General features: G+C 44.4%; 1 long non-coding RNA gene across 1 annotated transcript in view; it reads right to left on the bottom strand.

Moving 5' to 3' along the window:
• Window positions 1-6,185: 6,185 nt before the first annotated feature.
• LOC144668257 (uncharacterized) overlaps window positions 6,186-15,036 on the bottom strand; it is a 10,546-nt gene continuing 1,695 nt past the window's right edge. Inside the window, exons 2-3 of the long non-coding RNA XR_013573465.1 lie at window positions 6,314-6,380; window positions 6,186-6,209 (exon numbers count right to left, since the gene is read on the bottom strand). This is a non-coding gene — a long non-coding RNA (uncharacterized LOC144668257). The remainder of the gene's footprint in view (window positions 6,210-6,313; window positions 6,381-15,036) is intronic.

The raw sequence follows: 15,036 nt of genomic DNA, 5'->3' as shown, positions 1-15,036 counted from the left end.
GAGGTGGGAGTGCTACCAACTGAGCCATGGCTGATTGATCTGATCAGCCCAGCTGAACACTTCTGTTAAAGGTCTTCCCACTATTGACTTAAACCTGTAGCTTGCAACCCACCACCCTAGCAAACATGATGTTGTCCAATCTGCACAAAGTGTTGCGATGTGATGTACATGGACCTTTAAGGGCGTGTATCTTAAACTGCTGTCCATCATTATCCACCATGGGATAGGGTGTGATGTATAATCCCATGACTCTATAGGCAGAATGAAGCAGCAGTCCCACAGGTTGGACATGTCTATGTTGCTTCCCAGTTATCATTATCTGTAAATAGTCTTACCTTCAAACAAAGAACCCACGTTATTGATTTGGCAATCCTTGTTGTATGATCGATGCATTTGTAATAAACAGAAGAGCGAAACAATAGAACCACTGAAACTCTTCAATGTGCGAGCTGTTGTTAATTCAAACCACATCCCGCCATGAAGGAATTATATCACAGAATGTCACTTTACTATTGCTTTGATACAAAAGCTTTGGGGGTGCATCAACGTGCAAAAGTGGCAGTATAACTGGGGAGTCAGGTTGCCAATCTAACAGCCAAAAACACTGAAGCCATGAGGTGAGATGTTTGGTAGGTATTCTCATATTATTTGGCCTCAAAGCTTAATTAATGTGTATTTAGTTTGGTGTAAACCCCAGTCCAATGTGCTGCCATGTTTAAAAAGTGGCCAGGTTGTCCACTGGGCCCCTTGGGGACTAGATAAACCCGTCTTTTAATGCTAATAGAATACAGGCCCACATCTGGAAAACATTAAACATGTGTGGCCCATCAATCAGAGCTTTCCACATGTGTACAACCAGGCATTGAGGTGCAACTAGCAGTATAACTCATGTTTGCTAGATGTTTATTGCACTATTCTGAGACCAGTATTTTGTGTGAATGACACCTTGGTTTTAAATAGGACCTAGGAACCCACTCTATTTTTCACAGCAAAAATAATTAGAAAGGTCAAGTCAGTATATAGTTTGTTACCTCTTCCACCAAAGCTGGTTCTCATTATGTTCTTTGATGATGTCAATAGGAGGTGATCCAGCATTGAAGAAGCAGTAGGCAGGCTGAGAGACCCCAAGGATAGAGGCACCCTCTCTCCAATTTTTCTTGAACCTTAAATTCAAATATTGCCTCAGCAGCTGAGCCGCTATTGCAGAGACGGCCCCTCCACAAGTTGGATTGTGGTTGCAGCTGAAACCAGGCAGGGACAAAGGGCCTTTAAGCCTGCCTGGGGTACTGCCCCCATCCCCTCAACAACCCCCCCCCCCCGACCCCCAATCCTCAGTCTGCCACTAGAAGGCCACCTCCAGCTAGCTACATTGTTGCCTGATGTCTCCGAGGACCTGGAAAATTCCAATCGGCCTCTCCACTGCAGAAGGTTGTGGATGCTCCACCATTGAATCCATTTAAAGCTAGGTTAGACAGATTTTTGGACTCTCAGGAAATCAAGGGATATGGAGAGTGGGCAGGAAAGTGGAGTTGAAACCCAAGATCAGCCATGAATGGTGGAGCAGACTCAATAGGCCATATGGTCTACCCCTGCTGTTATTTCTTGTGTTCTTGTGTTCCGACAATTGGCCACCCACAACTTGTGGGTGGGTAGCCCTGCCACTCCCCCATTCCAGCTCCGGGAAAATGGCAAGGGAGCGGGATGGAGCCAGGGCAGCTAACGGTGCCAAATTCTGTGCCTACCCACCTACGTGCTTCCCCCCATCAGGGCCTAAAAATTCAACCCAGAAGCCAACACCTTCAGCAGAAGAGGTTGAGCCAAACTAGACTTTATAATCGGAAGATGAGGTGCTGTTCCTCCAGTTTGCCTGCTTCCCTGTTTCCTGTAAGGACCCAATCCCATTCTCTCAGTTCCTTCGCCTCCATCACATCTGTTCCGATGGTGCCACTTTCTAAAATGGCGCTTCTGACATGTCTTCCTTCTTCCTTAACCGAGGTTTCCCCTGCGCTGTGGTTGACAGAGCCCTCAGCCATGTCTGACCCATCTCCCACACCTCTGCCCTCACACCTTCCCCTCCCTCCCAGAACCACGATAGGGTCCCCCTTGTCCTCACTTTTCATCCAACCAGCCTTTGTATTCAAAGGAACATCCTCCGCCATTTCCGCCAACTCCAGCATGATGCCACCACCAAACACATCTTCGCCTCACCCCCCCGTCAGCTTTCCATAGGGATCGTTCCCTCCGGGACACCCTGGTCCACTCCTCCATCACCCCCAACTCCTCAACCCCCTCCCACGGCACCTTCCCATGCAATCATTCATGTAAACAATCCTTGGACTCAATTTCTGCCACACCTGCCCCTTTACCTCCTCCCTCCTCACTGTCCAAGGGCCCAAACACTCCTTTCAGGTGAAGCAGTGCCTGACTTGCACTCTCCTTCAATTTGGTCAACTGCACCCGCTGCTCCCAATGTGTTGTCCTCTACATCGGGGAGACCAAGTGCAGACTGGGTGACTGCTTTGTGGAACACCTCCAGTCTGTCCGCAAGCATGACCCATACCTTCCTGTCGCTTGCCATTTCAACACTCCACCCTACTCTCATGCCCACATGTCCGTCCTTGGCTTGCTGCAATGTTCCAGTGAAGCTCAACACAAACTGGAGGAACAGAACCTCATCTTCTGACTAGGCACTTTACAGCCTTCCGGACTTAACATTGAGTTCAACAACTTCAGACCATGAACTCTCTCCTCCATCCCCACCCCCTTCTTTCATCCCCTTTTTTCTACATTCATTTTTATTTTTTATCCACTTATTTTAATTTTTATTCTTATTCATTCATCCGTGGTTTTATCCCTTTTTTATCCCCCCTTCTATCCCATTTTCTATCCTTTTTTCCCCCACCCCATCCCCCACAGGCTGTTACTTGTTCCAAATTGTTCTTTCACACAAAGCTACCCCTGCTATAATCACATTCTGCTTTCTTACCTTTATGCCACTATCAGCACCTTTTTTTTGTAGCACTAACCACCACCATCAACAGTCCCTTTGCCCTTTAGTTCATGACATCTTTGTCAATCCCTCCTTTGTCTCCGCCTATCACTGGCCTTCTATCCAACTCCACCTGCCCCAACCCCCTTAAACAGTATAAATTTCATCACATCTCCACTTCTCTTCAGCTCTGAAGAAGGGTCATACGGACTCGAAATGTTAACTCTGTTACTCTCTCCACCGACGCTGCCAGACCTGCTGAGTTTTTCAAGCATTTTCTGTTTTTGTTTCAGATTTCCAGCATCTGCGGTATTTTGCTTTATTCTGGACTTCATAATTCTTTGTCCTAGCTCAGATCATCGCGGGCCAACCATGCTGTGATTAGCAGAGGCTGACACATTAACCTGCCTGGCATCAATCACTTTGATTCCCATCATAATTCTACCAGTGACAATATTAGTGGTGGCATCACAATATCCACTCCGAGCCCTCAATCAATGTAGTTACAGCTAACTGTTGTTAGCGTTGCCACCACAATGTAAAATATGGGAGAGGAATAAAACGAGTCTCAGGCAATTGTTTAATCTCGGGTGTTATATCGCATCCATCACGGTGGAAGTCTACAAATAATTGATCCTTCATTATGCATGCAGTGCACAGCAGGATGAAATACTTCCCTGAAGTTCACCATGTGTTAAAGGTACCGCGGACTCTGTTCCAATTTCTGGATTTTTACAGAATGAACTACTTTCTAAGCGAATCCTTGGACTCCAATTTCTGCCGCACTGGAAAACCAGAAGTGTCGGCAGATGGAAACTCTCAAAGCGCCATTCGTCGGCTGTCGGACACTCACCCAACTTGACTTTCAAATGGGCAAGTTGTTAATCTGACCTGGAAACCCTCCATTGATTTTCCCAGTGCGGCGGAAATTGAGTCCAAGGATTGTTTTCAGGAACGGCTGTGAATTCGTTTAGAGAATAATTCATTCTAACTCCAAAAGTTTCTTTCCTGAAAAGTACAAGTAATGTTTCAGTAACACACAGGATTACTGCTGGGTGCCGCCAGACAAAGTTTAACGGTACCAGGATTTTTAGAAAACAACTTCTTAAAATATTTCATTAAACACCATTCAAAAGATGCTGAGGCATATTCCTTTATGCCTTATAACTTCATAATATTTTAAAGATTAAACACCCAAAAAGCTATTCAGAATACAGGGATAAGATACTGGCCATAAGTGACATCTTTTGGCAATCTCCACCTATCACTGGCCCTCTATCCAGCTCTACTTGTCCCAACCCCCCTTAAACCAGCTTATATTTCACCTCTCTTCTATTTTTACTTAGTTCTGTTGAAGGGTCATTCGGACTCGAAACGTTAACTGTGTTGCTCTCCGCAGATGCTGCCAGACCTGCTGAGTTTTTTCAGGTATTTTTGTTTTTGTTTAAGATATTGGCCAAAATTGGAATTTAATTTTTAAACTCTCATGAGCAAATCCATGTGTTTGTTACCAAATCTTTGAAGCATTTTAATCTCACTGAAGGATTTATGATGCTCAGAGATGATAATACTCAAGTTTTCAAAGTCAGTGTATGGTAGTATATGAAACCTCAGCTTTTAAATGTATCACAGTCTATATTTCCTTGGCCCATTCTCTTACACCTTACTCTGTAAAGTGCTAACAATTGCTGGAATATTTTACCACAGTGTCAGCATCCCTTGAGTACCTCATTGAATTTTATCCTGTGACACATACTTGTGTGCACATGCTTTTTGACAGTGGAGGCCTGCACAACCGTGCCCTCATCTCAGCCTGGGTCTACCATGGGAAAGCTACAATTGGTCTCAGTGTCCATGGACTGGGGAGCACGGTGTGATGGTGGAAGAGATCAGCCAGGGATCTCATTCAGTTGCCAGTAGTGGCTCAGCGTGAGGCACCCGAGCCTCTGAGTCGGAAGGTCATGGGATCTAAGCCACATTCCAGAGACATGAGCACAATACAATCCAATGCAGTACGGAGGGAGTGCTGCACTGATTGTGGTGCTGTCTTTCAGATGAGACATTAAACTGTAGTCCTGTTTGCTCTACCAAGTGAATATAAAAGATTGCAAGAACCCTATCTGAAGAAGAGCAGGGGAGTTCTCCCAGCTGTCTTGGCTAATATTTATCTCTTGACCAAAATCAATAAAACACGTATCTGATCATTATCACATTGCTGTTTGTGGGAGCTTGCTGTGTCCGGATGGGCTGCTGCATTTCCTACATTACAACCATGACTGCACTTCCGAAATAAAAACAAAAAGTGCCAGATAAACTCAGCAGGAACCAGCAATACATTTGGAGAGAGAACCAGAGTTAATGTTTGAGTCCAGTCTGACTTGTCTACGGGACTGAAGAGAGGCAGAAATGTGATGGGTTTTATTGGCTGTTGAAAAAGCGAGAGAGTCAGGTGAAGCAAAAAGGAAGATTAAATTACAAAAATGTCATGGAACAAAAGATAAAGAGAGTGGGGATGGTAGCAGTAAAGGAAGCAAGTAGGTGTTAATAGCAGAATAAAGGTCAGTGCTGTCTGAAAGCAAAACGTGAAACAAGATACATTCTGGCACTAGGGAAAAATACACATACACTTTAGAAGTACTTCATTGGCCAGAGTTTGCGAAAGGTGCTATAAAAATGCAAGATTTTCTTTTTCTTGCTCATTGCCATCCAGTGACTTTAGCAGGGTAAGTGTGCTGGACAGAGAAGGGCAGCATTGTGTTTAACTGTGGGAGTGAGCCTGTGGTTTAATGGTAGCATTCCTGCCTCTGAGTCAAAAAGTGCACGATTTGAACCTCGATGCAGGCGGGTCGACAGCCAACGGCTGATACTCGTGTCCTGTGGGTGCCCCCACCCCCACTCCCACCCCCACTCCCACCCCCACTCCCACCCCCTCCCCCCACCCTCTGCACCTGCAAACACCTCCCTCTGTATAGGGCTAACTAACTTTTGGGCTGGTATAAAGATGGAAGGAGGGTGTGCCAGGTGATTAATCGGCCTGGAGGCCTTTCGCTGCTTCACACTGTTTGTCAAGGGAAAATTGCGAAGATAAGAAGAAAACATCTCTTTTTAAAATCCCCCTGCCAACACTCACATTTTGTTCTCACACAGTAAATTGCCGGCTAGGCTAGGGTGCCAGGGGCAGGTAGTGTCCATGGGGCTGTAACCTACCCTGAACCAGCAGCTTCAGGAGAGAAAGAAAAAAGCAATATTTTGAGAATAGCCATTAATTACAAAGGTTCAGTCTTCATTTTAAAATTGTCAGAATTATTTATTTGAATCACTGACCTGTATCTCACTGTCATGTAATCATTCCCAGATATCCATTATTCTTCAGTTACTCTGCATTTTTGTTCTGTTAAAATGTTTGTAATTGGAAATTATGAGTGAACAAAGTAATGTGTTTTTTTTTATTCTCAATTGACTTTACTTCATCAGGAATTTGTGTGCGTTTAATTGCCTCTCTGGACTGCAGCAGCTGCTATATTTTTGCCCCTGTTTCTAAACTCAAGGATCTACCTGAGGTTAGGGAAGAAGGCCCACACTGAGGGCCTGTCAGAGAGGTGGGGTGGTGGTGCAAGAGGTTGGGAGGTTATGGGTTAGGGTAATGACTTAAGCCCAGAAATATGGGTGGGTTCAGGTCAGTTAAAACTCAATGGGTGATCTCAGGGTGGGGGTGGGGGGAGGAGGGAGAGTGTTCAATTGATTATGAGAGTCTGGTAACTGATCTATACTCACTGTGCTTGATTGGTTAAGCCTGAGTGTTGACTGAAGGTATCAGAAGCTGAGCCAGGATAAGCATAAGTGCAGACATTTTGTGATTGCTGAGATATTTTAAAACTCTTGTAAATAAACCTGTTGCACAGTTAGAAACTTCTGTCATTTTGCTCTGGGGCAAATCAAACATATGAAATGTGCAACAGGAACACAGGAAACAGCCAGCATTCCAACATTTGATGTTGGAGAGCCTGTATGTGTTAAGGACAGGCTCAGCAGTATTCATATCCATGACCAAATAGCTTTCTCACTCAACCTTGAAGAGTGGACACTTGTGCCAGAGAGCAGAGAGCTGCCATGGAACCATTTGTGAACAATGAGGCAATGTCTTTAGGTGAAGAGGGATGAAAGTGATGCCTCTCCGCTCATCAAACTTGCTTCATCTGCATTAAATAACTGAAGGCTGATTTTAACTCCCGCGTTGGAGGCCCAGCAGGTTTTAACCAGCGCTCGCCTGTTCAGGGCAGAATGCAGCTGCTGAAGGAAGCGGGAGGAGGGTGAGGGAACAATGATTGGGCAGTCCAGAGTCTGCGTGTTGGCACCAAGTGGAGGCTGCCAGCACCAAAACATGTCTGGAAGTGGCAGGAGGGTGGGCATTGTGAGGGGGCTGTTGTAAGGGTCTTGTGCCTGCGCAGTAGAGCAGGGGATGAGGAACTCAGGGCAGCCAAGGTCCAGCCCTCCCTTGTGGTGCCTGCAGGAGCACTGGTGTTCTTTCTGGGCACTCTGAGGAACGTTCTGTTGAACTTGTGGAGGACCTCACTGGCATCCTCGCTTTACCTGTCTGATGGAAGCTTGATCCCCATTCATTAATGAACCTCATCCCTCAGAAAACAAACGGCGACGTTAAACATAGGCAATTGGCAGGAATGGAGTGGGTAATGGGCCTGCTTTGAACTGTTCCCCTTCCTCATTGACCAGCAATAGTTAAAAATCACCCCCCCCCAGTAGTTAAACCCTGAGACTGGCCTGATTGACTTTGGATTGAACAAGTTACGAAAAACACAAAGCTTAGCAACATCAGAGCATTCACCCTGACTGAGCACCAATCAATGAAGTGAATTTAGCAGCTTTGGGAGAAAATGTATTTACTTATACCTTGTTTGAAGGCAGACAGTACAGTATTAGTACCACATCAGTTATTGAGAATTCCTAATGGGAGGTAACTCTGACACTTACGAGGTAACATCATGAGAACAGAGCTTCGGTTTAGAGGTCAAAGTTAGAACCGTTTTAAAATCAATTCAAAGTGATTTTTTGGCTGGAGGGATTTATCTTAATTTCAGTGTATGTGACTATTCAACATGAACGGAAGCCATTGCATTACCGCAGGACAAATTAATGCAATTGTGGGACACTCCACTGCAGCAGGGGATACTTCAGTGCAGCAGAGCGTAGCCCACTGCAGTAAAGGCAACTCCTGAGGAATAGGAATCACTCCCCTGCTATTGGGGCTGGGGCACATGGTTGGGGGGGGGTGGTTCGAGCACAGACACATGATGGGGACTTCGCCCGAGGACTCCTGCCAGACACACAAATGGGTTTGTCACAAAAGGAAAGTTCAAGTGTGAGGCAGGTCAAGAAAAACAGGTAACCCATCCTAAAATGTGGGAAGGTGATGGCGTAATGGTATCACCACTGGATGAGTAATCCAGAGACCCAGGGTAATGCTCTGGGAACCCGGGTTCGAATTCTGCCACAGCAGATGGTGGAATTTGAATTCAATTAAAATCTGAAATTAAAAATCTAATGATGACTATGAAATGATTGTTGTAAGAACCCATCAGGTTCACCAAAGTATTTTAGGGAAGGAAATCTTCTGGCTTACATGTGACTCCGGACCCTCTGAACCAGGGCAATAAACGCTGGCCTAGCCAGTGATGCCCCCATCCAATGAATTAAAAAATCTTTTTATTTATTCATTGACAGTATGTGCACTTGTTTAACACTCCTGGGACTTGAGCACTTCTGTTTAGATGCATCACTTTGGGCCACAATCCACCCAGTATGTGGGCTTAGCTGGCTGGGCCAGGTATTTTATTTTTATTTTGGATTTCCAGCATCTGCAGTTTTTTGCTTTTATTGCCTTTGGGAAGCTGGTGGTTGGGGGTGTGGGGGGCAGAGGGCATTTTTAAGAGAGCCACATTGTTGTGGGCCCAGACCAAGTAAGGATGGCAGATTTCCAGATTTCCTCTCCTAAAGGACACAAGTGAACCAGATGGGTTTCAGATTCCAGATTTTATTCAATTCAAATTTCGCCATTGGCCAGGAGTAGGATTTGAACCTAGGCCCCCAGAGGATTACCCTGGGGCTTTGGAATACTAGTCCAGTAACAATACCTCTACACCATCACCTCCCCATTTCATATAAAAGCAAAATACTGCAGGTGTTGAACATTCTGAAACAAAAACAGAAGTGCAGTGAAACACTCGACAGATCAGGGAGCATCTGTGGAGAGAGAGAGAGAGAGAGAGAGACAGGCCGCTGATCTTTTTGATGACTAGTTAATTAATCCTGCAGCACAACAGAGTCTTCACACAGCAGCTGGTTGTGTTGTAGCCGGGCTGGGAGGGCTTGGCGTCATCCTGGTGTGGAATGAGACGGGGTCGTTTTCTTACACTAACATCCCTCACCCTGAGGAGCAGAAATATTGCCAGAAATAGGGTGGAGGTGAGAGTAATGGCATTTCACAGGCTCTCTATAAAACATCTGTGTAAAAAAAAATAAAACCGCTGCAGCAAATGCAGAGTGTAATTTGGAATTGTTTCTGCAGCGCAGTAATTTACTGGAGGACACGGGACCACCAAGGATGTTAACTAGTTTATTGTGTACCCTATACGGACACAGAAAGAAAGGTGTTTGTATATCCAGGGACAATGTGTCCCACCCTGATTGAACTCGCTGCTCCAAACGGTTTGACAAGTCTGGGCAGTTGTCAGGGTTGAGACGTGCGGGGACTAAGGGAGCTTTCCGGGTTCTCAGGGCATGAAGCACATTGTGTCCCAGGCTTTTCAAGCCATTAAAGTGCAGCTCTGATCTCCCAGGCTTCGCCTCAGCCCTTTGCCGAAGCCGATGCTGTAAAGTTGTGGGTCTGGTGCCAGGAGTGCGGGGACCAAGTTCTGCTCCTTGTGGCTGTGAGATGCCATCTGTAACTCGGGGGGCTGCCAACCCACTGCACCCATTCTCTGTGTGCCACGCAGTTGACAGGCTCATCAGAGCCTTTGCTCCTTGCAAAAGGCTGGCTGGCATCGGGTGGGCTTTCTCACAAAGTCTCCTGCCACTTGGATTATCCAATGGTGAGCAGAACGCTGCCTGAACTGATTGTGCATTAAAGGACCATGAGACAGAGGCTTGCTCTGGCTGATAATGATATTTTTTTATTTTTAAAAAAAAAAGGGCAGGGCGTATCAGAATCTGTCAATATGCAGGAAACTGGATGGTTGCAATGAGTTGGAGGGTCGGGCATTGAACTTCATTCTGCAGCGTTTCTGACGAGATGCTTCTGTTGCTACATCCAAGGCTGAGAAAGAATAAAGGGCTGGTTATTTGTTACAGCCCCTTTACACAGACCGCAGGACTTTCCAAAGCGCTTTCCTGCCAATTCAGTACTTCTGAGGGCCTAGTCACTGCTGTAATGTAGGAAATGTTTGCGCATAGCAAGAGTCCACAAACAGCATTGAGATGAACCACAACATGATGTGTGCTTAGTGATGTTGGTTGAAGGAAGACTATTGGGCGGATCACCTAGAAAACTTTCTTGTTCTTTGGACTAGTGGGTATGCGATCTCTGATGCTCACTTGAGATGGCAGAGTGGGCATCCGCTTAACACTTCATCTGAAAGACTGTACCCCCCAACAATGCAGCTCTCCCTCACACCGCACTGGAGCGTCCGCCTGGATTGTGTATTACGGTTATGAAAACAGAAAACGCTGGAAAAAAACTCAGCAGGTCTGACAGCATCTGTGGAGAGAGGAACAGAGTTAATGTTTCCTGTCCGTATGTCCATAACAGATTTGAAACATTAACTCTGTTTCTCTCTCCACAGACGCTGTCAGACCTGCTGAGTTTTTCCAGCATTTTCTGTTTTTATTTCAGATTTCCAGCATCTGCAGTGTTTTGCTTTTATCTTATGTATTCAGTTGTCTGGAGTAGGACTTGAACCCACATTCTTCTAAATCAGAGGGAAGAAAGAAATCAAACCCAAAATTTGGAAGGAGATTACAAGATGCAGTTGGTGATCAGAGGCTGAGCTGCTGTATTCCAAATGGTTTGAAAGGTTACACTGGCTATTAGATGGTGATGATTCAACATTGAACTTCAGGACAAGTTTAGGTAAAAACTTTACACCAATATGGTATCTAGGCTTGTGTTCCACAGTTTAATATCGTAGAAAGAAAGATAAAGCTGAAAGTTGGTCAAAAGGTGATGAATTATGCTCAGTTACCAGAGCAAGAGGCAGGTTATTTTGCATTCAGTGTACTGTAGTAATGTGTCATGTCAGCGATACAGAGTAAAGGGTACGGCTCAGTGTACTTTATATTAGATCTCACTGAGTTATTACTCCTGTAAACGTCCTATACATTCCTATAAAAGTTATTGTCCAATGCCTTTGTTTCCACTAAGCACAATACATAAAAACGTTAAGCAGTACAGTGCACCATATTCACACTGCAAGCCTTGTTTCCTCAAATCTTCTGGCTGTCACAGAAATATCAGATGAAAAGAAATGACTGGAAAGGTATCCACTTTGTTGCTCTATCTCAGATCTCTTGCCGATCCCCTTGTTCCTTCGCCCCACCACTGGCGGCAGTGTCTTCAGCTGCCTGGACTCTGGGCTCTGGAATTCCCTCCCTAAACCTCTTCGCATCTCTCTCTCTTCCTTTAAGGTGTTCCTTACAACCTACTTTTTTCCAGCATCCGCAGTATTTTGCTATTATGTTTGATCAAGCTCTTTGGCTCAGTGGCAAATCTTGTCTGATAATGGCCGGAATGTTCTGGCCCTCCAGCCAGCAAGATCTTCCGCTCCTGCCGAAGTCAGTAGATGTTTGAATGGTTTGCTGCTTCCATCGCAGGGGAACCCATCGCAGTGGGGCTGGGAAATTCCAGCCAATGTTCCCGTGGAGTGTCTTGGCCACAATTTATTACATTAAAAGTGCTGTATAAATGCCAGATGTTGTTGTTAAAAATAATGGGGTGGAAATCTGTCTTGGGTATTTACACAAAACAAGCAGTTTTACATCGACCGCCTATTATTACATCCCACTGATACTTGGTCCTGTTGATTGCAATGGAACTGAATATTACAGGACCTTGAGGTGCAGCCAATGCAATATTGCCCAAAATAAATCTCTACCCCAATCTGATGAGCAATATAATGGTAAATGTTTTGAGTCATCAGTTTTAATTTCTTGCTTTGAATTTTGTGCACACTGTTTTGGGGGATGTTAGTCCTGGGAAATGAAGCACTTTCCTATTTCAAAAATGCATTGATAGGCATAACCACTCCCAAGTCGAACACAGCTTATCTTGATATAGAGTAAAGCTCCATCAATATAGTTTTGGTCCAACTTATGAACTACAGCAATAATCACTCTCCCACTATATCAGCTGTATTGTGCCAAATTAGGAACATTTTTGTGTCTGAGCCCATTTTCCCCTCCCCACTAAGACTTGCTCTTCAAGGGCTTTGGGAACTACAGGAGAAAGAAAGAAAAGACTTTTGTTTATTGTAAAGGAAATTTCATTTCTTTCCCTAATATTACTGTGGGATACTGAAGCAGGCTTGAGGGGGCTGGGTGTGTGTGTGCGTGTGTGTGTAATTTAATTAAACTGAAGACAGTCAGACTGCAAGGTTTAAATCATCAAAGGAATTAGGTGTAAGTAGGCATTTTGAAATGGAAATGGAAGAGCTAATATTTGCATTTGTAGATAAGCTGAGAGGTTATTTGAATTTCAAAGGGGAATTAGAAGGTCACAAGGAAAATGTTTGCATCTTGCAGGAGTTCATATGTAAACAACTAGCGGGGATATCATGTTTTATTGACCCAAAAGCAAAGACAAGATGGAAACATGAAAGATCTTATATTTGGAAGAGTATGAGTTTCAAAGAAAGATTAAAACAATGGATTTAAAGAATAAAAGGTGAGAAAATATATTTAAGGAAAGATTGAGTATTTATCCAATCTCCTTCTGAAAGTCGCAGCTGAGTCTACTTCAGGCTGTGGAATCCAGATCACAACAACTCGCTGCATAAAATTAATTCCCCATGTTGCCCCACCCTCACTCACCCCCATCACCCTCAACCCTTTTGCCATATTCAAAGTTGCTTGTCTTCTTTTACCTGCATCTGTCTGCACGGAGCACGAATGTATATATTTATAAGTTCTGCCTGCACAATGCATTAATCCAACTGAATGCTCTATAAAATGAGGTGCAGAAATGAAACAGTGTCTGAATGCATGTTGTAAAGAATGATGGAAAGGGATGGAGAAAAATAAAATCTCAAACACATAGTTAGCAAAATGACATCCTCTTTATCATTGTGAAAATTTGCACCTAAAATGCCACAGTGTCAACTAGCAAGTGGCAACAGTACACTTAGACTGTAATGGTCCAGCAACTAAGAAATGTATTGATCCAGGTGAATGACAATGGATCAGAATGTGGTATAGATGTCAGACTGACCTTCAGGTCATTCACAAAATCATAGAGCAGAGGAGACCATTTGGCCCATTGTGTCTGTCTCAACTCTTTGAAAGAACTATGCAATTCATCTCCCTTCCCTGCCCTTTCTCAATGGACCTGAAAATGTTTCCTTTTTAAGTATTTATCCAATTCCCTTTTGGAAGTTATTATTGAATCTGCTTCCACACCCTTTCCAACAGAGCATTCCAGGTCACAGCAACCTGACGTGTTGAGAAGAAATTCTCATCTGGCCCCTGGTTTTTTTTTAACCAATTTCCTTTAATCTGTATCCTGAGGTTACTGTGGTAATTCTGGTTATAATAACCTCTGGTTATTTGTGCCGATTTTTATGGTGAACTATCTGCTCATTGAGGTGAATGATCTTGGGGTAGAAATTCAACTTTCACAAAACAGGTGGTATCAGTGAAGGTCACCATAGTTCCTGAGGGCCATATGCTGCTTTCCCACTAGAGAGAGAGACAACTGGTGTTGAGTTTAACCTGAGGGTCACCATACCTCAGGTAAGATTGAGAAAGCAGGGTTTTTGTGGATGAGTTCAGCTGGTTGAGGAATTGATCCTATGCATCACAAACCAGCCGTTCAACCAGTTGAGCTAAAACAGGTGGTATCAGATTGGGCATCAGTTATACACAGTGCCTGATATTCAGTTTCATTGCAGTCAGCATCCAGCGGTGCACAGAATGGGCATTTGATCCAATAGCGTCTGTTTTGCACCAGCAAACGAGACAGATTTACAGAATGATGTCGCCAAGGTAGTGAAAATTCAGAAGATCATGTCCTCCAGTTTATTTTTAACCTATGCATAAGCTACTTTAATATTACATGAGACTCGTGCTAAGGCCACTGGCTCCTGATGTAAAGGTCTGGTAGCAAAGCAAACTTGCAGGATTGGGGCCATGTTCAGTTACTAAGAAGACCAAGAGGAACCTACCATAAAAGCTGCTGTACAGTTGAAGAAACGTTTCAGTTTCTCTCCTAGATCAGGGGTGTCCAAGAGGCAATTATTAGCTGAATTCAACCTCATGAGTTTTTTTTCTTTCCTCTCCCGCCTCATCTCATCTTCTTTGTATTTGTGGACGAAACATCTTCAAACTGTTTCAAGTTGGAAGAACAGAGAAGTTTTCTCCCCAGTTGGTGATCAGTACGGAGCAATCTTTACCCAACTCCCATGCCCAATAATTTGAAAGAACTGAATTGTTTTCTTCTGCCCCCTATGGCCCCAGCCCCAGTTCTCTCTCACTGTTCATATTCACAGAGGAAATGCCTTTTTTGGAAGCAGGAATTTGATTCTTGAAGATATCAAAATCCTTCTGAAGATGTTCTGTGACTTAAACAGGAGAGACAGTGAGATGGGAGAGGAAGACAAGAGAGAGAGAAGACAGGGAAAGGAAAGGGAGAGAGGACAGAGGAGAGTGAAAGAGAGACAGACAGAGGTTGAGAGCCAAAAGGAAAGACAGGGACATAAAAAAGAGAGAACCAGAGCTCAGGGAGGGACAAAAAAACCCCAAAGAATTGCGTTTATATAGCGCCT

This window comes from Cetorhinus maximus, chromosome 26 (genome assembly GCF_964194155.1).
Source record: "Cetorhinus maximus chromosome 26, sCetMax3.hap1.1, whole genome shotgun sequence".
NCBI classification, from domain to species: domain Eukaryota; kingdom Metazoa; phylum Chordata; class Chondrichthyes; order Lamniformes; family Cetorhinidae; genus Cetorhinus; species Cetorhinus maximus.
Note: the sequence above shows the minus strand (reverse complement) of the source record. Positions and strands in the feature narration are given on the sequence as shown.